The 22,780-nt window shown below is 45.5% G+C and overlaps 1 long non-coding RNA gene across 5 annotated transcripts in view; it reads right to left on the minus strand.

Moving 5' to 3' along the window:
- The window catches only part of LOC310892315, a 45,492-nt gene that overhangs the window by 12,805 nt on the left and 9,907 nt on the right, over positions 1–22,780 (minus strand). For 2 of the 5 annotated variants that reach the window (XR_014578041.1, XR_014578042.1), the window contains exons 4-5: positions 8,988–12,192; positions 2,732–3,177 (exon numbers count right to left, since the gene is read on the minus strand). This is a non-coding gene — a long non-coding RNA (uncharacterized lncRNA). The remainder of the gene's footprint in view (positions 1–2,731; positions 3,178–8,987; positions 12,193–22,780) is intronic. The other 3 variants (XR_014578039.1, XR_014578040.1, XR_014578038.1) reach the window with 3 other exon arrangements.

A 22,780-nucleotide genomic window follows, 5' to 3' on the forward strand; every position in this document is an offset into this window, starting at 1 on the left:
AATTGACTCAGCTAACAGGATATGCTGAGTGCACTCCTCACCAATTTTACCATAAATTTTAAATCCAGCAGAAAAATATAGTTTCTAAACTAGTCAGTGAATGATAAGCTGCATCTATTACCTCTGTTATAGAATTATTTACAACTTATTATTGTACTTAAGCATCTTAATAATACAAAAAACAGGCCCTTGTTTATTCAACGGTGCTGAAGGATTTTATTGGTGAGTACTGAGGAATCTTATACAAGACAAAATGTGTCTCCCCTTCCAAAATATTTCTTATCTAAGAGAGTCAGCAGGTCTAGATGAGATACCACGGGTGTTACTGTAACTGGAAATTAAAGCAGAAAAATTGCTTATTTTCATTAATTCATTTCCTGTCACAAAGTCACACAATCAGATTGAGCTCTTTACCCGGCCTCCTTTCATGTTCCCTGTCTTCAGAAGCAAAAAATAATAAAACAAATCAAAAAAACAACACAGCAAAAAACAAAACCATCTGGGCGTGGCAGGTTGAAAGACCTACTGTTTGATAGTTTAATCATTTAATTCTGGGGGTCTATTGGAATTGCTAGGCTACTCATACAAGACCAACGAAGTAAGGACTTTGGTTTGGATCCATGTTCCTAACCTAACCTAACCTAACCTTCATGTGCCTAACCTCACCTTCTTGAAAAGTTACTCTTGCCTAAGGAGTGCTGGCTGTGAAATGGGATGGCTGCCCAGGAAGCAGCTGAATCAGCTTCACCCTGGAGAGCCCAGCAGCCTCAGAATTAAAGCTCTGTGCTGTGGTGAAGCAGCTGCGTTTGGGCCTCTGCTCCAAAGCCAGCAGAAATACGGCCTTTCACATGAGGTGGGTGTGCTTAGATTTCCAACCAGTGAAGAAAGCTGGTGGTAAAAGGGAATATGTACATTTTTAAGAAGTCTTGATCCTGGTTACATTTTGTTCTAGGCCAAATTCAATAGGCATGCTCACTAGATCAAGACCTACAGTCTAGACCAGTGCAAGAACATACAGTTCAAGAACCCCTCAGGAGCTCCAGCATTACCGGAAATACCGTCTGCTGGTGGCTGGGGTCACACCTTTTTCACGTGCATGTAGCACAGCCTTGAGCATCAGTGAACACCTGCAGAGACAGGAGTGGACTGGGAAGAAAAGCCAAGCCTATCAATGCCACCTAAATGCAGGATTCTGAGACTGAGAGTAGTAGTTAGATCTGTAAGTACTTTTATGGCTTGAGCCCTTACAGACCAGGATAAAAGGGAGGAACCCAACTTCTCTTCAAAGCTGCTAAAGAGGAAGCAATTGTCAGGAGATGAAGAAAATACATCTATTAGCTATCTTTTTCATGCTTTTGTGCTTTGTATTGTAATGAAACAGTACGTCTGTCTCAAGTTTTTTCCTCCTCCTAATCCCTGGAGGAAATCCCTGTTCCTTTTAGAGAGAATAAACACTAGAACAGAGGGAAAGTAGCACGAACTGCTAGTCTCCATGGCACAGGATTTCACTTGAAGCTTTTTCTGACCGCTGTGATGGAAGCCAAAGGCTTGTGGTGCTCATGCCAGTGCCTGTATTGAACGTCAGTTCTGTCGTAAGATTAATCATTCAGAAGCACAGCATGTTTGCAGTGGTCTGCTGTTTATTGGGGCTTCCTGAACAACTGTCACAGTGTCAGAAGTCTGGGAGGTTCAAAGCAGTAAAATCCTGTCTGATTTCTTTTGAGAAAGATTCAGGTGAGCCATAGGCAAAGGGCACTGCTGCTTCACACTGCCTTTCTTGTTCACATCTCTCAAAATGGAACATTTAAGATGCAATACACTTGGGTGGTGAAAAGGACAGAATGCTCCTAGCAGCAATTCTTCCTCATGAGAGCACTTGTCTAACATTTTTTAATCATTCTTTTTATAATTATTTTCATCCTGTGATACATGCTGGGAGCACAAGACCTGGTACATTTACTAAAGCCTAAAAAGAGCAACTTGAAAGCAAAAGAAGAGACGATGGTTGTTTCTGAGTATGACCAGTTTCTGCACTGATTGCTGGGGGTGTTCTGTTAAAGCTAAACGATGCTACACCTATAATTTGATGCTGGTACAAAAGCAGGACTTAGCTCTTAGTCTGTAAGACTTGAAATTTCCTGTACTTCACAAGACCAGCTTTCACTTCTAAGAAAATTTCGTAAGTGCAATAAGATACTATTAACTTTTCAGTTAAACAGTGAGTGCAATCAGGCATAGTAGATTATAATATTTAATTGTACGTAACCATACCGAGTGGTTTCAAACTGCACCGATGTCTCTGCACGGCTTCATTGCTAAAACACTGTGAGCTTTTGTGCAGCTTCTGCAATCTATTCAGCATAGACCCAGCCTATAAATAGCCACATTATCGAGAGGCTGTAAGAGGTTCATTAGAGAAGTCGTGGCAGCCACACTGTGCTGATCCGGTAGTGCTCTGAGCTACTGAAGAGCTGAAGCACATGGGTAATACCCAGCACGAAGCTGCCCCTCCAGATGCCCCTCCAGCCGTCCTCCCAGCCACCCTGGGTGCAGTGCTCGCAACGTGCACTGCACATCTCGCCAGGTCCAGGCACACGGGCTCCTCTCCAGACGAAAGCAGGGCATGCAGCAGCTTATGGTCACATCGGCTTGGTCCCAGCACAGAGCCAGGATGCCGCCAGGGCGGGTGCCTGGGGCCGGGGCCGCAGGACATCCTGCAGGCCGTACCTACCCAGCAGCGCGATTAGTCACCGTCTCGAATCGCACACAGGCATCAGGACCCTGCTGACTCAATAGGAAGTCGCTGGCTGAAATCGGTGGGACTTCTCACACGCTTGAAGTTACGTGCTGAAAGTGTCTTAATCTTGTACATATATTCACGTAACGGAGGGACAGAGAAAGAAAATGTCAGTAGGAACTGAGGGATATTTTTTTCTGAAGGTACATGGCAAACAAATATAGCCATGAGAACTTGACTTACTGGTTAGTCTAAAGGGGTATTTTGCTATTTGTTGCACAGCTGTCTGAAGTAGAGCCTCCCAGGTCTGGCCCTGGAGGTCAGGTAAATGAAAAGTGTGTAGGACAAAGTCCCGACTGCAGGCAGACTTTATCTTCCAGCCTTCTAGATATTCCTTAGGAAGAGATGCTGAAATGCGAGGCTACCAGGGTCATTCAAAACTATAAAAGAAGAAATATATATCACTCATTTTGTCTTTATTTCCTTTTAGAAATAAAAATGCCCTCAGCTACTCAGCTGTTGTAACTTGTGTATGTGTTTTCCACATTTCTCCCCCATTTCTCTGAATGATCAAGTTAATCATTTCAAAGTGAGAGAGTTACACCCTTGTTACAGAACCTGAGTACTGGGGAGGGAATAATCCATGTTTATTTCTGTGTAATTGATTTGGGAGGAACATGGAAATATATAAAACTAGCAATGTGTAATATTTGAAAAATGCTGTTTAAGATGGAAAAATTATGGATGCAATAAGATCGCCCTATTCGCACCCAGCATCTCACAAATCTGTTTGCATTTGTATACATTACAGAGTAACAGCTGAGCCTTTAGCCCTCCTTGGGAAAACAAAACCAGATTGAAACGCCCAAGGTCTAATTTTCAAGATTTGCCCCATATAAAGAGTCACTTACAAAAATATATGTAATGTAGCTCATTAGCAGTAGCTCTGACACACCCACTTTCCTTGTATTTATTTATTAGAGGAACAATGATGCCGTAATAAACACTGGCTGGGAGCTTTCCAACAGAACAGGTTTTTTCAGTGAATGCTGGTTTGTCGTAAGCAAAATGTTTCGCAGAAACGTATCTGTTTGGATGAACTTCCGCCGAAACACAGGCAGGTTTCCATCACAAGCCTGCCTGATTTCCTGCCAGCTTGCCTGGCAGCTCTCCAGGCTCCACGGCTCCAGGACGGCTCTGCTCTAAACCTGGGATTCTTCCTGGTTTCTTTTTCTTTTCTCTTTTGTAATTAGAGGGAAAAGGTCTTGGAAGAAATACACGTTGGCCCTGCCTGGCTTTTTCTGATTGTTCAGAAGTAGGTGTGGGGTTTTTGTTGTTTTTGACGGTGACGACATCACACAGCCCATCTTGGCTCGTTGCATGGGAGAGCCAGAATAGCATTCCTCCCTGCTAGAGGTTAAACTGCCCTGGAAGTGAAATAGATTTCATGCCATACTGAGCTTCATTTCTGAGCACTTTCAGGAGACCTCCCAGTGCCAATATTGTCTCCTCCTCTCTATTTTCTAAAACACTTAATTGCACTGCGGTCTCTCTGAAGCAGCAGTACCCTTCAGCGCTGCCTCCTTCGCTTGCATTTCGTCGGCCAGTTTCTGGTGCAGAGGCTGCACCGACCTCTCAGGTCTCTTCTGGATACTTGTGGCTGCTGGGCATTGCTGTGGACATCGGGTGGTTTCGTGGTACCTTAGGCACTGAGATTTACTCTAGAAATCTGCTTCAGCAGCCGGCTGCTTGTGCTTTGGCTCTGCTGCTGCTTCCTGCTTTATCTGCCCCATCTTCACTTGGAGACAGAATATTTCCCTGCACTTAACTCTGAATCACCTGGGGGGTGGCGGTTGTTTCATTTTTCTCTTTAAAGCGGGGTTATCTGAGGGCAGGACGTTGTGCAGGCATGTGCCCAGCATTCTGGGTGCTCAGGTGAAGCACGCTGGGGATGTCGGACAGCTTCTCTTTCACCTTGGGGCTTGCGCTGTAGGCAGCTTTATCTGCCTCTGTAATCCAGACTCACAGCTTCTAGCAAACTCCTAAAGATTTTTTTTTTTCCTCCTGCCTATAAGTTTCATCAGTTGCTAATTTGTCTGTGTACTTGGGTTAAATTGGTTAAGTTGAGAAGATCCCAGCTTCTGATAATTAGGTTGAGTGGTCTTCCCAAATGTACCCACAACCTCTGCCTCCTTCTGCACGAATACCTCGTTCCTTCCTATACTGCCTGTCCTGACGTAGCCCATCAGTTCTCTGCTTATCTCTTCCTCTCTCTGTTCTCACTCTCTCTTCTCTCCCATCCTTTTCCTTTAAAAAAATATTTTGCAGCCTACAGTTAATGCACTTGGCTGAAGTCTCATTGGGCATATCAGGAAATTTTCCGGATCGCTCATGGGTGGAGTTTCCCAAAAGCATCAATCTGGTATTAGTGTTGTATAAACAACAGGCCTGCCAAACTCCAGACAGTGTGAGGCAGCCTCAAAATGTTGTGCCTCCTTGCAGACTTAGTTTGTGGATTACCTCCTACAGCAGAGACACCGTGGTCTCTGCAGTCACACAGCAAGGCATGACCACGAGCATAACCAGAGCAGAGGCAGGGATGGATCTGGCTCTTGTTCCCTCTTTTCTTTCAGCACCATCAGCACTGCTTGGTAACTGCCCGTTCAAGTGTCTGTGAAGAAGTCACGGCTGCTAACATGGTTAAAAGTGCAGGCACATTTTCAAAGTTGGGTGTAAATTGCCCAGCTCATTTTTGCCACCTGTCGTGGGATAATGGGATGTGCAATAATGACATTGTGTGCAGCAGCTATGGGATAGAGTTTGAATCGGTACATTGTCTGCAGGAGAACTTTAAATAAATATTACAGCTCATATAGCACTAGTACGGCTTGACATACAGAATTACTTAGCTCATTTGGGAGACCTTGGTTGTGGTTGTGAAAGCAGTGGGCAAGAGCTCCTACAATTATCTAAACCACAAACTAGGAATGCCACAGATAACCATCATTTCCTACATTTCTTTCTATAAGAGGCTGTTCCACAAATTTCTTGAACTTTAACTGCCTTAACTGAAATTTTCCATTCTTGGTACCCATTTCAGGATGAAATTTTCAGGAAATTTTCAGCTTTTTCAGAGAACAAGATAATATGTAACCCCCTTTGGATCTTTCCTGGAGATGTTCTGGCATCAGAAATCGTATGGAAAACTGATGGGGTGAACTGCTGTAGGAAACACTTTTCCTGAGGATGCAGGCAGGCAGATCACTGAAAGCCACTGAGGAGAACGGCCCAGGTCAGACGGAAAGCAGGCACGGTGGGACTGAGGCTAGCTCAGCATGGAGTCTGAGGCTGGGGTGAGGAGACAGAAGGGATCTGAGTGCTGAAGAGGAATGCTATGAGCTACCATGGAGTTAGAAGCAGGATCAAGGAGATTTGTAGTGCTGGGAGAAATGAAGCTTGTAGCAATAGGAATAAAGGATCCTGGTCCATTACGGCCAGTTTCCGACCAGTTTGCAGTGTGACCTCTTGCTTGACTCAACACCTGTCAAACCTGGCTGGTTCCCCCCCCAGCTGCTCATTTCCCTGCAGTGTGAGCAAGCGTGGAGGATAGCACCCTGCTGTGGCTGTTGGGCACTCCACCTGCTCAACAGGCAACGGTCAGCGTGCTGAACCTAAAAGCACAGAGGAAATACACACAGAGAAAACTATCTGGAGCTAGTACGTTAAAACTGTGTTACTAAGGCGGCTCTGGAGAATTGGATTTCATCTCCGCATCTGTATCATCAACCTGGCAGCTGTACTCTGTGTAGGAAGCAGTGGGATGGAGATGTGAAAAGGATGGCAAGGAGGCGGATGTAAAACCCAAAACCTGGAGACTGCAAAGTTATAAGCAACTGTTTTGAATTCTTGGTTGAGATCTTAGAGATGCTATAAGGGACAAAACAACAGAATTTGAAGCAAGAGACAAATAATGAAAAGCAATTCTGTGATTACAGGTCCAGTCAATAGCTTTTATGTCAATAGAAAGATGAAGAGGAGCCTTTGGAGGAAAGTAATTAGTTCTGCATTAGAAATGTGAAAAACAGAAATATGAAAAGCTGCAGGTGAGGCACGGGGACATGCTGCCTGCTATTCTGCCTTAGAAAAAGGTTCTGCTGTCTGTCTAACTGTGGTTTTATGAACTGTAGGCCATGTTTATCTGTTGCCCTTCCTATTCGATTTTATAATGGTGCATGCATCCTTTTGCATTTTTTAAAATCAATTTGATGCCTGCAAATTGATTTGCCATTCGAACATCCTCTCCCTCTCCTGATCCGTTCAGCCTCTAATGAGCAGCCCATGCTGCCTTCCTTTCACATGCTCCTGACCCTGCTGACTCCAAGGCATTTTCCAGCCTCCTAAGCATCCTGCAGCACTTTTCCCTTGCCCCCTTCCTGTCAGCAGTGCTGAGCCTCAGGAGGCACCACCCCGGGTGCCATGCCTGCTGCAGCGCACCCATCAAAGGTAGGAGGTCCTGCTGGCCTGGGGGATGCTCCCCGCTGCCTTCCCCTCGGCATCGACGGCGAGGTTGGGGCAGCATCCTCAGGTAGATGCCTGGGCAAGGGGAGGGAAACCTGCTCGGTCAGCTAGAAACTTCCACACTGGGTTGTCAAACATGCTTGTTCACCGGGGTGTGAAAGGGAAGCTGAGGAGAAGAGAAATGAGTTTGAATGCATTTTAATTGGGATTATGGGCATATGGTGTGGTGTCGTTTGTTTTCCTCTTCCTGCTCTGCAGTGGGGCTTTAATACCTTCTTCACACATTTGCCTTTATCTGTCATGTCAAAAGGGCAAGAGGCTTTTTTTTCTCTCCTTTCTCCTGGGCCATGCTCAGAGCCCCTCACTTCCCCTGCAACTTTGCTGAAGGAACGATCCTGATTTTCAGAAAAAGCACAGCCAGATTGCAAAAGCAGATTAAACAGCTCCAAGTTATTTTTATTAAACTTTTCAGCTGCTCCTGGGAGGACTTTTGCTCATTTCCAGCAGCAGAAGGGGATGGATTCAAAGGGAGAGGGGGGACGTGATGTCCACAGTACCACAGGCACACAATTCCCCGGCAGCTGGATAGTTAGGTTTTATTGTTATGACAGTATATTTAGTGTTTTGTAAAATGCTACTTAGGGAGCCATTTCCCTTGATGTACAGCAGTTTGTTAGCTGTAAGATTCAGACATGAGCCTTTAATTATGCCTAGCATCTCCGCAAAAGCAATTTCAGTTCTCTCCCTTGCCTCATGCAGCATCTTTGGATGCTCTGCTTTTGAATGTGAACACGTTATTGTTTAACACAGCTTTAAATCACTACAAAAATGTTCTGTAGCATCCACTGGGAAAGCCTGCTCCCATCTGCCCTGTTTTCTCACAGTCGCTCTGGGAATGAAGGCCAATAATCACAGAAATTTTGTTTAAAGGTTAAGCACGGAGAAGCGTACCTTCATATACTGTGCAAGCTAACAGCAGGTGAAGCTGTGGCTCAGAAACATTTAAAGAGGAAACTATAGCTTAATATTAAGCATCTTTCCCAGCCTTCACATAAGCCTCTTTGTAGTTATTTTCCAAAGATGTATATGATGCAGTATAGGACTTATTTTTTCTGAGGACTTGCAGGGGACCTAGAAGTGTACTTAATGCCCACTTCAGAAAAAATACCTCCAGCACTACTGAAGCCAATCTGAATCTGCTCCTGCCTTCCCTGACACAACCCTCTGTGGTAGACTTCGGACAGCTCACTGTGCCATGGCATCCCAGCTTGTTCCTTGTGCTAAACCTCTAGCTCCTACATAGAAGTCAAGATGTTTATTTTTCTTCTGTAAAGAAATATATATATATATTTATGTCTTAGACATGTAGAAAAGGAATAAACCATTGGCTAAATGCAATTCAGTACTTCCTATATTTGATGCTCCTTATGTCTCCCAGTTTCTGTTTCAAATAATGATGAAAAAGTTGTATTAAACTTACATCAAAGGAAAGTTGGGGAAGCAGAAACATGAATAACAAACACATGCATAATGTGATTCTGAACAAAGAAACCTGTGCGGGGATAGGCTGCAAAGGAACACATGTATGTCATTTCAGCATATTGCTAACACATGTAGGGGTCATCCAGATATGGTCTGGAGCAGTTGAGAGCCTTGTTTGAAGGCAAATTTTACAGAATCTTTGTTGGTACTGTGGCAACAACTGCACTTTGCATATTTATAGAGCGCTTACCACAATTGTTTATGTGTTGTCCGGTGCAGGTTTCCATATACAAGGATGCTCCAAAGGGAGAAGGTAAAGAATATATAAAGAAGAGTAAGTATAAAGACTCACCAAAAATAAATAAATATAAATAAATAAACTTGTGAAAGTAGTTCATCCACATTTTTAAAATGGATTAAAAAAATAATAATAATTAAATTGTAATGAATTTCACACAGCCAGATTCCAGTGCTCCAAAGTGGTTCAGCAGTTTTTCTTGTTCAGGAGTTTGCAATATTTCCAGCTTTCCCAGTGAAACACAGAGCATGGCCAAGGGGCCACGGCTCTGCATGGGAGTGAGGATGCATTTGTCCAGAGCAAGGGGAAGGCTCTGTATTTGGGGCCTTAGTTTGGAGTGCTTCTGCAGGAGCTGAGGACACGGTAGTCTTTTGTAATGGTAACTCAGACGTTTTGTTCTGGAAGTGATTTAACATTTTATACTTGCTATGCAGAAACAGGTATGCCAGATGTTTGTTAGCAACACCCATGTTTTGGTTTGGTTTGCCAGCTATCTGTAATCCTGCACAGACACTATGTATGACTTTGATTGCACTCCTACTTTTATTCACTGCAGCTCCGGCCCCTATTCCGCTCTCCTTTACATCACCCTCAGATAGAGAGAGCACGCGACTGACTGCTGGTCTTCACCACCACATTTACCAAATGTTCAGCACCCATAATATTGCAGCAGATTTTCAGCAGTGGGCAGCCATCAGCTATGATATTTACAGCTAGGTCCAAGCTCTCAAAAGAACTTGGCATGCTGCCCCAAATCTGGTCCCAGTCGTGGATGCGCAGTGCTTTCCGGCAGGAGTGACAGCCCTGACGTCGGGACTGGCCTAATTCTGTGCCACACGGAGGAACTGTGTGGGCGGCATGAAGGGGGCAGACGAGTGCCTTTCAGACGTGGTGGTTCGGGATTGTGGTGCTTGCTGTGCCACGGAAGGACGGCAAAACTGAGGATGCAGCTGTTACAAAATGTTAGTTCTGAACAGGAGGAATCCATAAACACACTATACATTTTACATAAGAGAAATTGGGTGGCTGGCTCACTGCATGCAGTGATTGATATAAAATTAACCACTCGAGTTTGGCATTTTATAGTTAAACATACTAAAGCAGGTCTTAAAACCATGAGTCCCTATATTACCTTTAGTGGATCTACAAAAGGCACCCAAGGAAACAAGACTTATGTTCACAATGTTGGGATCTTATATTTCCATCTGTATCATCACTGAACAATGCTTCTAACTGCACAAATTCAAAGCAGTTAAAAAAAATAAAAATCAGTGGAATAGAATGATAATAAGCATTAAAACAGGAAGTTTGAAGATAATAACTAAAGTTATGGCCCAGGTCGGCGCCTGGGGATGGTCCCAAATCTCCCAGGCAGACCAACGTGCAGCAGCTCAGATGTAGTGCAGACAGACAGGACAACACGGCCATGTACCGCTCCTGGCACTCGGGGCCTGGCTTGGGGATGAGCTCTCGCTCCCCATCTGTATTTTGGTGCATTTGTAGCGTGCTCGGGATGCCATCCCACACTGCTAAAGCAAGTAAATGAACCCGCATCTTGCCTGAACACTTGCACAGCATCCCACCACATGCACAGACTGGCTGAAACCCTGCCTTGCCAAGGTCAGTGGGAATATTGTCACTGACTTTGGTGCAGGCAGGATTTCCCCCCATGGACACACACCTCCTCCCGGATGTGTGTGCATGTGAGCATTTGTGTACATACACAAGCTTTACAGCACACAGTACTTACAGAGAGGCATCTTCTCTCTTTATATGTTTTTCTTTGAAGTCATATTGCATTAAATCGGACCCTCACTATCACAGACACAGTTTCTCGTGGCTTAGTGGCGTTAAAGAGCCCTTCTTGCTCCTGAGCTCTGCAATAACAATCAGGCTGGGAGGAAGAGGAAACGAGCAGCGTAGCACACTCTGTACCTTCCAGCCACCAGCTATTGTTAAGAGCACATTGCTCCAGACAGAGTGGCAGCAAGGCATGGGGTGGGAAGCAGGTGTAACCTGCCAGGAACACCAGTTGAGCAGAAGCTGTTCTTTAATTCAGACAAGTACCCCTCCTTCTCAGCTGCCCGTTGCCACCAAATTGAAAGAGATTTTGCATTCTTATCACTCAACCCTTGAAAGCTTAACTAATGCCTTTATGGCAAACCAAGAGCTTATTTTCTCATGTCAGTGCTTTGGTCATTCATCTCCGAAGTCAATGCCCCAATGGAGGACTTCATTCCAGGTGCGTAGACACGGCTGGCTGGGTTTGGGCTGCTGCTGGGTGACCCAAACCCCTAAACTCAACTGCAGTGTCGTTGGAGAACTAGTCTGCCCTTGCCAGTCACCCACACATTATAAATATCAGTGTGGTGGGCCTTACCAGAGTGTGTGAAGCCAGCAGCCCAATCATTCAAACCCCTTCTTGGTTTAGTGGGAGAGTTACTGTCCTGCAGCGCAATATTAGAGCCTATTTGTGACCATGTTTAGTTCACCATGCTCTTGATTTGCAGCCTGCATTAACACCTTGTTTTTGGACACCTGCCTCTTTGTTTGCTGAGCACTCACACACCATGCAAGGCAATATAAATGAGCACGTTCAGCTCCGCTGCCACACTGTAAACAAGCGTGATGAAAGAGCATCCCACCTATGCCTGCTCCTTCCTGTCATGACCTTATCTCTGCTCTCTGTCCTCCACCAAGCCTGGGAATGAAGTACTGCCTCATATACACCCCACTCATGAAATGCATTCCCTGGCTAGCTGTTCCCTGTCCAGGGCCATCCATCAGCTGTGGGACACAGCTTGGCCAGGGAGTCAGTGGACCATGAGGAGGCCTGGCATTTTCTCTTCCTTACTAAGCCACTCCACTAGGCCCTTATATTATGTCTTTTCTCCTTATGCCTATTGGTTCCTCCTTTACCATGGCATCATTGTGGGGAAGAGAATCCACCCCCATCTCCTCCTATCCCTCATGCCGCAGCTTCGCCTCTGGTCAGACTCTTCCTCGTTTTCTTCAGAAGCTGGCTCAACACACTGCCAGTGTCCCCAGATATCTCCCCCAGCAACTCATTTCTGGCTTTCTTTTCTTCTTCCCCGGCTGTTCTTGCATCACTCATGGGTAATACTGCCTAATTGCTGGTAGCCTGGCTGGAATGATGCTGAAAAACAATTGAAAAAAAAAATCAACCCTCAGAAATCATCTTTACACCAAGGAAAACCCTCCTCTTTAAATAGTCCCTTTGCATTTGGAAGGAAAAATACAATTTTTATCTCATTAACATAATATTCCCCAGTCATCTGTACTGTTGAGCTCTGTAGCTATTTTATGTTTGCTGCTAATATATATGATTTAACCTGGAGTTGTAATGTATAGATTTACACTATAGGAAAAGGCCTGCAGACTCTGTACTAGTAATCACCTCAGCTTTATTTCACTCAGTGGTGACACTGGACAACAACAATTTGCAAGCAATTTTGGACTGAACAAGATACATCTGTCCCTGCGCTGTGGCGGAAACCCATCCGTCTGCACCCCAGAGCGCTGTCGTTGTCTTCTCATCTATCACTTCCCACTTGTGGCATCACTTCATCTAGTCAACAGCAATTTGCCATCTACAGTGCCAAGAAACTTTGAAAACGTTATGAATTTCATACCAGGAAAGGCCATAAGGTGCATTCTGCATGTCGAACGCCTCAGAAGCTGGTTCCATGCAACTGTAAGCACTTACCCCAAATGGATGTGAATACACTTCTGTGCTAGCAGCCTGTTGTTTTGGGGTTTGCTGCATTGTTTTTGAGCACTGCTGTAATGTACCCCAATAAATCTTCCTACATTTTGTTTTGCACCTTTCCATCTTGCATCACTTATGTCAGATTAAGAAATGAAGAAGGGAGGGGGGAAGAACCTGTCCCCATGAGGGACTGGGCTGGCATGACCCAGACCACAGCATATAAACGCCATGATGTAAAGTCCAACCTCCCCTAACAATAAGTGCCCTTCTGAGAGCAACAGACTTGTCTGCCTAACTCTTACAGAGGTGTAATGCTGCCAGCTGCTCTCCCTGAGTCTATTTCTCCTCCCAGTACCTGGGCTGCTGAACTGTTTGGGGGACAGACAGTGCCCTTGGGGTGACGATACCCCCCTTTGGCTCAGCCCCTCCCAAAAGGGACAGCTGGTAGGGGGAAATACCAGGCAAACATGACTGCGCCATCCCCAGAGTCAGATGAGTCAGGAAGGAGCATGGCTGTGTCCCCACGAGGCTAAGCCCAACACTATCAGCTCTACATAGAGTTGGCTGGGAGGCGAGTGCACCCCCTTCTGACACCAAAAAGTGGCTGGGACATGGCTCAGAGAGACCCAGGCTGCCTCCAGCATGGGTCTGTTGGTGCCTCAACCCTACATCCAGGCTGGCTCTTCTCCAAGCCCCTGCAGTACCAGTGCCACCACAGCGTGCGTGTCCCTTCTGAAGCCAGTGTTGGGGGTGTAACACAGCCTAACCTAAGCCTGCTCTGAGACTTAGAAGCCGTTGTACCTGTGCTGTCTCTATTATTTCCATCACCAGGAGTAGACAGCCTCCTGTAAAGGAAATCCATATGTCATCTTGTAATGCTAGGAAAACTGACACTTAACCACAGTAACGCCTGGGCTGACTGCTCCATCATCATGTCTTGCTGCTCAGGTATAGCAGATCATAGGTGACACGTATCACTGGAGAGATGCTAACCCATCCCCTGCAGCTACCACCTTCACAGTATTTCTTTTTTAACTCAGTGCTCTAAATAGTGTACTTTAATGTTGGGTTTGATGAAAGCACTTGTGTTTTTTCATGTTCTGTCCACAAAACTCAATGATCAAGAGGCAGCAGCAAGACTGGTGCTGATGGTCTCTGAGAATCCTCCCTCCCTAAACAGTTTGAGAATCTAGATGGTTAACTATGAGCTATGAGTCCCAGAATAGCCACTGAATGATTTAAAAATCAAGTTATATAAAATAATAAAAGAAAGTTACAAATGCACATCTTGCTTTGAAGCACTGTTTATAGAGATTAATAAAATGTATGTATTTTACAAATCTGATTGGGAAGGGAATTTTTAATTTGTAAGAAAACTTGACACTACTGTAGCTTGTCCAGATTGAAAGGAAAACGAATTTCAACATGTTGAAAGTCCCACTAAAGTGGAAATTCCCAGTTCTAATCTGCTCTGAAGATCACACAAACAACATTTCATATTTTTATGGCAGCAGATCAGAACAGCTTCATTCCTTTCTTCCATATGGCAAGGATGATGCAAAATAATATCTGAAGCGAGAAAAAAAATAAATCTGTGACTACATGAAACACAAAGAAAAAGCGCTTCATTGAAACAATCTCTTTGGAGCATCACCCTTCCTAACTCAGAGTTCCTCATCACAAATCTGCCACAAGCTGTGCTAGGGTTTGCTTCTGCACCACTGACACCTAGAGATGCAGAATCTCAGCCACGTGTTTTCTCCACCAAAAGCGATTGGCATGGAATTGAAACAGTCCTATGCTGTTTGGTTCGAGGTCCCTCTGCAGAATATAAAATCTGTCCTTCTAATATTTCAGCATTTTCTGTCGAGTGAGTGGCTGGGTGATTAGAGGAAAAAGAGCATATTTGTGAAGACGTGGCAAGGATTATTCCCCCACCTAGGAGCACCCTGATGAGTAAGGAAGTGTGATGGTATTCCATGAAAACAGGAGCCACTTCTCTGTGTGGGGCTGGTGGTGGCCATGGCCATGCCCTGCTGGGGACGCCAGCACCTGGCTGTGTCTCCATGTGCCCCGCATTACCCGCGCCGCCCGGCCAACCCTCACAGATGGCAGCATCTCCCTGGAGATACGGTGGCATCATGAAGAGACCACGCTTCCACTGCCCCAAACAGTGAGCTTTTTACAGCAAAACAGCCGATGTGAATGGCCTTCTTTCATCCGTGAAAGGCAGGCTGTGTTTCCAGGCATTTGCAGGGCACAGGGATGGCAGCCACTGAGGGAGCAGTACTTGACCAAGCTGGAGATCCTGCCGGGCAGAACCAAAACAGCAAATGACTTCATAGCCCATTAAAGAGTAAACGGGCTAAAAGTTGTCCTGCACTCATGGCATCAGTCCTCCGTGACTTCTTTACAAGAGTCTGAGGTGAACTATTAATTTGAAAGAGTTAAATGTCCACAAACACACACACAAAAGGCTTATAAGGTACACCAAAAAGTGATAAACAGAAGCTACTACCTCTTACTCATTACAGAGCTATGTGGGGAGAAAAAGAAATTTGCAGAAATCTAACTGCCCTGAACTTGCCATATTTTAACATAAATGAAACATTTTTTCCATGCTAGATCTCCAGTCATGCTGTTTTTGTTCTGCTCCTTTGACAATTTGTGAGATGAATTTGAGACCTGAGATATCTCACCCAATTTGCATGCATTTTGAGGACGAGTTTAAAGCATCTCTTTCTTATGGAGAGGGAATTCACTTTTTCTCTCTCTCTCTTTTTTTCTCTTTTTTTTTTTTTTTTTCCCAGCAACGTATTTAAGTACATGGTGCACTTATGTTACTTACCATCTTTTTTGAATCAAACCATCACTGCCTTGACATGTCTACTTAGAATTCATTTTTCTTAGGCCAATATAAATGAAATTATGTCTTTCTTTGTCCAAGGAAGACAAGAACATCTTGTAAGAATAAAGTTCTCAAGATCCTTCCACAGACATTCTTACATACACAATAGCAAAGAGGTTTTGTGTTCTGTGTGCATGGTTAGTTTGGAAGATAGAGGCAAACCGCAGCGCGCCGCTATAGATGCTTGAGTCATGTGCTGTGAGCATGTGTGTGAGAATGTGATAATTATGAAACCAATGGACACAGCAGCTGGCACTTCTATCCATCTTGAGGAGATAAAAAATTCATTCAGTTTTAATTTCACTTCTTGGAAATGGGAAATTTCCCTGATCAAAGCGTCTCCTATGCAATTCTTCATCTTAAGCAGTACAGAGCTGAAGGGTGCTGCAGGCCACAGAAAATGGGCAGTCACATGTTCTGTGCACGGTCACAGATGTTAACAGTGACAAATCACCTTTCATCGATACTGAAGGAAAGAAGAAAACACAAGTCCATTTTGTTATGAAACAGTGCGCAAACTAAGCTGTGCCCAGCCCACGTGGCTGCTGGAGAAAGCTTGAGCTTAGCTCTTCCCCTCAGGTCAGGCCAGGCCAGGTGGTGTCCCTGGGGACACACAGGGCCCACACGGCACGAGTGAGCAAGGTGTGTGTCTGTCAGACCCCGGGAGGTCCCATGAGCAGAAAGCATTTGTCCTACAAGGGACAGAGCCAGAGCTCCATGGGGCAGAGTCCTGCCAGACATTTCAGAAAAGGAAGGTGCAGTTTGTGGTCTGTTCCTTGTCCGTATTTTCGATGTTCCTTGACCCACGCAGCCATGTCCTGCCTCCCAAGAGGCTGCTCAGCAGGCTGAGAGTGATGGGGGGCAGCTGGCCACCTTGCTGCTGCCTGCCCAGAGCCTGGCCACTGCCTGGACACGCACCTCTGTGCAGATGGGTCCGTACGTGGAGATCACTTGATTGCCCCAATAGTGGCCATTTGGGAGCTTTGCAAATGATGCAGTTTGCAGGTGCAAAATCAAACAGCAGAAGTAAGCCGCTCATGAACCAAAACCAGCAAGCTCCTTGGTGGGAGGTGCTTTACATCAGGTGTGAGGGCCAAGAAGGTGTGGGGCAGCATCTAGGGCTGGCTGAAGAGCCCAGACCCACCGCAGGATGTGGCCTTTCACCAGAGGTTACGTCCTGAGCGCACGGCGGGTCCTCCGCACGGGCAAGGACAAGCGGCTCCTTGTCAGCCTAAAAGCAATACCCAGAAAAGGGTGGAGACTAATGTCTTTTCCATTATCTGCGGAGCTCTCACACAAGCTGTCCTCCCCTGCTCCTCCCTCCCAAAAGGACCGGCGCCTCTCCGGGCGGCCGCCTGGCACCAGTGGCGGCCATGCTCCCGAGGGATGCAACCACCCCACAGGAGGCAACTGGGGCAGCTGACGTGCATCACTGGGAATTTAGGGCCCAGCCCAGGGAAGGTGATCCAGAAACCTCTCTGAAACTTGCATCAGTGTCTGCAAGGCCATGGAGGCCTCAGTGTTTTCCTCAGGCCCCCCGAAAGAAGAAGAAGGGCTGCACCCTGCAGCCGAGCGCAGAGGTGTCCGGGAGGGAGTGACCTCTGGGCCAAAAGCCCCCAAGCAGCCCAAGCAGCGACATGGAGCCAAGCCACTTGTCTGTCCCTCTTGAAGGGGCTGGGCCCCATGCCTGAGAGGATGAATCTTCTCCTGTTGGTGGGTTGTATGGCCTCCGGAGTCTGTTTCTGGCCAACTGTGAGCACAAGCTTTTATGTCAGGCTTGAGGAGTACTTGGCTTTGGAACGCAACAAAGGGGAGACCTGCTGCACTGGAGCTCGCAGTCCCCAGTCCTGGTGCTATATACATGTCCCAAAATGGCCACTGTCATGGGTCTCCTCTGGCTGACGGCAAGCAGGCTGAGATGGGAAACATGCTTAGGAGCTGAGTCTGCAGATTCTGCCAACAAGGAGGAGTTGTCAACATGATGAAGTCTAAATATCAATATCTTAATTCCTCAAGATAGTATTTGATTTTAAAATTCACCATCAAAAACAGCAGTAAAAGGGGTTTTGGTCTACACACTATGATTTCAAGATTTTCTTTCTTGGGCATGGAGGCTAGAAAGACTCACTTCATATATATAAAGAATGAGATTGTCATGAAATTACAAGACTTTGGGAGCTGAGGCTTAGCGGAAAACAACATTTGCCATGAGATTCACACTAAAATTAGGAGAGTGCCGTATAAATGAAGCACAGGTGTGCAGAACTGCAGTAACTTTATCTTCAGGAAATAAAGTTTTGCTGTAGAAATGACTCTTAAGCCTGCATCATGGAATCATAGAATATCCCGAGTTGGAAGGGACCCACAAGAATCATTGATTCCTGTCATCAACTCCTGGGCCCCCAGAGGACCACCCAAAAATAAGACAATATGTCTGAGAGCATTGCATTCATGCAAGAAACTGTATTTCCAGCAAGTCTGAAATGACAGTTCTTTAAGCCACTAAAGCAAGTCACCACCTGCAGAGTCCCCACTGCCGTCCCAAAGCCTCCACGCTACTGGAAGGAAGGCACACTGAAACCAGCCGGCAAGCGCCTCTCACAGCTGCCCCGATGCTGTGTTTGCACAGGCAGTTTGTACCCGGGGATATGAAGAACTCGTTCCCTTCTGTTTCCATATCAGGTTTTCAGATCAGCGCTCTTCCCAGCCTCTCCTCCTCCAGGCTGCTCGCAGTGTGGAGTGCTCTTTTCCTGTTTACCCTTACATGCCTTTTTATTACTAGGCGGGATTTTTTTTTTTTTAAAGCACACTCAGGCGCCTGCTTGTTTTTTCTAAAGCTCTACGGGGATTTGTTGGCGTCTTTTGTAGCAGGTCATCCTGTTTTCAGACCAAGTTCCTGTCTTGTTAAAAACAATAATTTCTGGATGTCTCTGTATGGCTCCTGCTTTTAATCATCCTGAGTCCTTGAGCCATGCAATCCGCGCTCCAAATATTTAGGTTGTGTTTGTTTGTTTATAGCAAAAGAAAAAAAAAAGGAAAAAAGAAAGGAAAAGCTGCTGTGCACAAGCTATGGCACACTCAGGATGAAGGCTATGAGTAGCAGACAAAGTGGCGGCAGCAACAAGCCCCTTTCCCACCGCTCACAGTGCCCTTGCTGCAGTCTGGCTGCAGATGCCCCCACCTCGGACGAGCTGCGGGAGGGGACCAGCCCAGCAGGGCCAGCCCGTCTTCTGGGCTGGGTCCATGCTCTGAGCACCTAGTCAAAAGGGGAGCGACAATAGTTGTCAAAGTTCTGCACAGCTTTAAAACCCATGGATTAATAATAGGGCTGGTCTAATCCATACCTTGTTGGATTTTCATTTAATGTTGAGAGAAAAGCTCAGACAACCGTCTACCATATTCCATCTGATTTAATTCTGTACATGACCCCTACTACTGGGGGATGTAGCGAGGACAGCTATCCAAAGAGTACACATCCATGTTGCTAACACCTCCTGTGATGAGGGGAGTGCTGTTGTTTTCATTCCACTGAGGCTGGGACAGGTATTCTGCATGGATTATTTTGAGACAGAGATAAGAGATTGTTATCTCCATGGCTCCTTTTATAGCTGACAGTAGAAGATACTCTCCATCACAGGAGGGCAGTTGGTGCCCCTAAGGCTGTGTCCCCTTCCAAGCTGGGGACCAGCGTCCAGCATTTTAAAAGTTAGAGGATAGGAATAAAACCCAGTAATTGGTGATATATGATGCCAAAGTGTTTAACAAGCATATTTAGTACCTTTCACACATTAATAGATGAGGGAAGTCCTTCCACAGAAGGTGGCATGTCTTGCCAACTGGGACTAGAAGACAAATCTCTTTTACCTTTCCTGGGGGGATGGGCTTGCTCTGTCTCCAGGCTGTTTTGCTGCCTGCAGTGCTGCATTGGAGCAGAGAACTGAATCTGTGAGCTCCAGAGCTAGCACTTACCAGCCCAGTTGGTACCACAGCAAATCACATCTTAAAGGGTCTTGGGCCACCTCCTTGGAGCCATTTACTCACACAGGGAAAGCTCCTGTTCCAGAGTACCTTCTAGAATTTTATGTAGTGTTAAGTTCCAGCAGGTGATGAAACGTGTTTCAAAATATGTATGTTTAAGAGTGCCATGGCCTGCAGGTCCATTAAGAGAAAGGGTCTATTGTGTGCTTCCTTACGCTGAACACTCATGCAAAATGATCATCAATCAAAGCTTCAGGCTTTGGTAAATTTACCCCTGACAGTTCTTATATGAAGATGTTACACAATCCTTAACCCAAATGCTTTGATCTCCTAAGTCAAAGTCAATATGTCCAGCTGGATAAATAGCATTAAGCCCAGCACTCTTCCTGTGTAAGTGATAAAAAATTGATAAAGTCCTGACTTGCAGAAGCACAGGTGCTTTAAATCAATGGACTACAGTTCACCAAAGCTATTAATACCAGCCCTGGAAGTCCTGACTAGAAGCAAAGAGCTTTGCAATTTTCATGCTCCTTAGTTCAGAACCAGAGTTCAAATGAGGTCATTTTCAGATAGCCACAAGCCCTGGGCCAGTGTAAGTCAGAACAGTGCCATTTGCTTAACTGGACCAGAGACACAGAGCTGAGATTCAGCCTCCTCTACTGCCAGCCTCCCTGCAACGCAACAGGGTGAGCTTTCCCAGATGTGTCTGCAGAACCAGATTTACGGCCCTATCCCTGGTCTCTGTCCTCTCTTCACATGCATAAGAGATGCAACCCCCGCTCCCCCCCGCCCCCCCTCCTTCTTAAGACCCTACCATTTTTCAAAACCCACTTATTCTCCTTGACCTCCTAACTGCCCATGGTAAGACTGCCTCCTTTTCCCCTTTTTCCTCCTCTTCATATTATGGCAGGCCTACAACCTTTCTTCCTGGGCAATAGCAGGGCTGGTGGGGCTCAGGCAGGTTTCCTGCCCTATGGCTTACTTGCTTCAGTAATCTGTTACAGATCCTGTCTTGCTGCCCATTCCTCTCCTCCCCAATAATAACGACATTCTTGAAAGCTTAAATATCCTGTTACAAAACAGATGATCAGGATGAATATTTCTTTCATCCTCTAAGTCACTACTTGTGGGGGAGTGGACATAGTCTGTTTAGCCATATGGATGGTTTTCCATCATTCACAAATGTCACCAACAGACGGGCAAAAACATCCTTTGACACGATCTTTGGGTTACTTCTGTTAAAACCCTCAATTCTTGAAAAGTAAATTCACCCTGGTCTACGGGCCACTCGATAGAAAATATAGCCCACATGTTCTGAAGAGAACATATTCCTGAGAACATATGGGAAATTTTAGAAGAACATGGATCTTATGTTAAGAAAACCCTCGGAGGAAATCTCTGACATACAGATCTCAGGAATTCATTTTGATTCCTCTGAAATGATACACTCATCTTCTCTCTTTCAAGTATACACTGACTATAGGTTCCTAGAAGTGCTATGTCTTCTAACAAAAACAATGCAAATTGCTTCCTAGAAGCCCTTCTTTGAACCTGAGGGAAGTAAGGGACTCAGAAAACAAAACCCTCCTAGCCACTTCTCAAGAAGCATTTAGCACTTCCTCCAAAAGTGGATTAGATCAACCCACAGGCAAGTGTGAGGTGCCCTCTCACCCAGCAGTAGAAACGAAAACAGACACCTTGAGTTTCAACAAATGTCCTTGCTGGGCTGATTACAAAGAGCTAAAGAAAACAGTCTCTATCTAAGAATACTTCATCTAAGGCCTTTCTCCCAGAAAGAGAGGCTCATGAGAGCCCAGACGGAGAAGGGGCCAGGCAGGCAGCCTGTTCTCAGATAGAGACCACGTGCCCTCTGGGGCTCTATCTCAGGTCCAGCAGCTCCGTTTCGCCCAGCCCTTGCTCTTTTCTCCCTGACCTCAGCCAACTTCAGCACCCCCTGTGCAAGCAGAAAGTCCCCTGGCTGCCCCCAAGCGAGCTTCTGCTCTGAAGGGTGGCCTTAGGCAAAAACAGCCTCAGCAAATGCTCGGTACTTGTAACCTTTTTGTCACAGTGTGCCAGGTGACCTTGCCTGTAGGACATACCTCTGGTGCTCAGGAATTGCTCCTATGCAAACTGTAAGCCATAGTGAATGGAGGCACCTTGCATAGTTTTTGGAGGCTTAAGTATGAAGGTAGGGTGGGGGAAGGCAGACAAGGGGCACCACGTGGGAGCTGCACAGATCTACAGGGCAGCTGCTGGTGTAGGGGAGGTGTTGGGGTCACCTTGGCCTTATCTGTAACCCCTGCTTGGACCTCGCCTTGCCACAGCTGGACCTGGTCCTTCTGGCATGTCTTCCCCGTCTCATCTCTGCTGTCTCTGTGGTCAGAAGTTCATTTTCCCCTTCTTTCTAAAGGTGACGTGCTTAATTCAGCTTAATGGATTATTAGAGCCCCCAATCAATTCCAAGCCTAGAGAATAAAAAGCCCTTGGTTAATTTCTCTGTAATTTTGGCCTCATTTGCCTTCTAAAGTAATATGCAATATATTTTTGCAGTGACTCAGTTGCAAAATCAATGAGGGCTATACTTACAAGAGAAATAGACAATCAACATCATGGGTCCTATTCCAGGCAATGCTGTTGCCTTACTATGTCAGCTAATCTTGAAAAACTGCTATAACACCACTCACAGGGAAGTGAGGCACTGCAATTTAAAATGTTTTTTCTTTTTTTTTTTTCTGCACAAACTGCTGTTACTCTAATGGTTGTGAATTTTGCTATTGCTTCTTGCTACTATTTTAATGTTACAGTTGTTAATTGTTATGGAACATATCAGTGAAGAGAATTGGGTCAATTTACCTACAGTTGCCTTGACACTAAAACCAGAATATCTACTGCTCTATTTGTTTCCAGTCCAGTTGTTAGCTTGAGAATACTGATTGTCTTACTCGGATGAGACAAAATCAGCCAAGTGATTGAATAAAGCGATACTTCCTCAGCGGAGAACAGCAGATTTGCATCTGACAATTAGTAGATTGTAATCAGTATTTTCCCATAGCAATATATCTCCTAGCTTTAGTAGTTAATAACATGGCATTCATACATTTATTTTTGTAGATTTTCAGAAAAAAAAAA

The sequence above is a fragment of the Anser anser genome, assembly GCF_964211835.1.
Source record: "Anser anser genome assembly, chromosome: 1".
Classification (NCBI taxonomy): Eukaryota; Metazoa; Chordata; class Aves; order Anseriformes; family Anatidae; genus Anser; species Anser anser.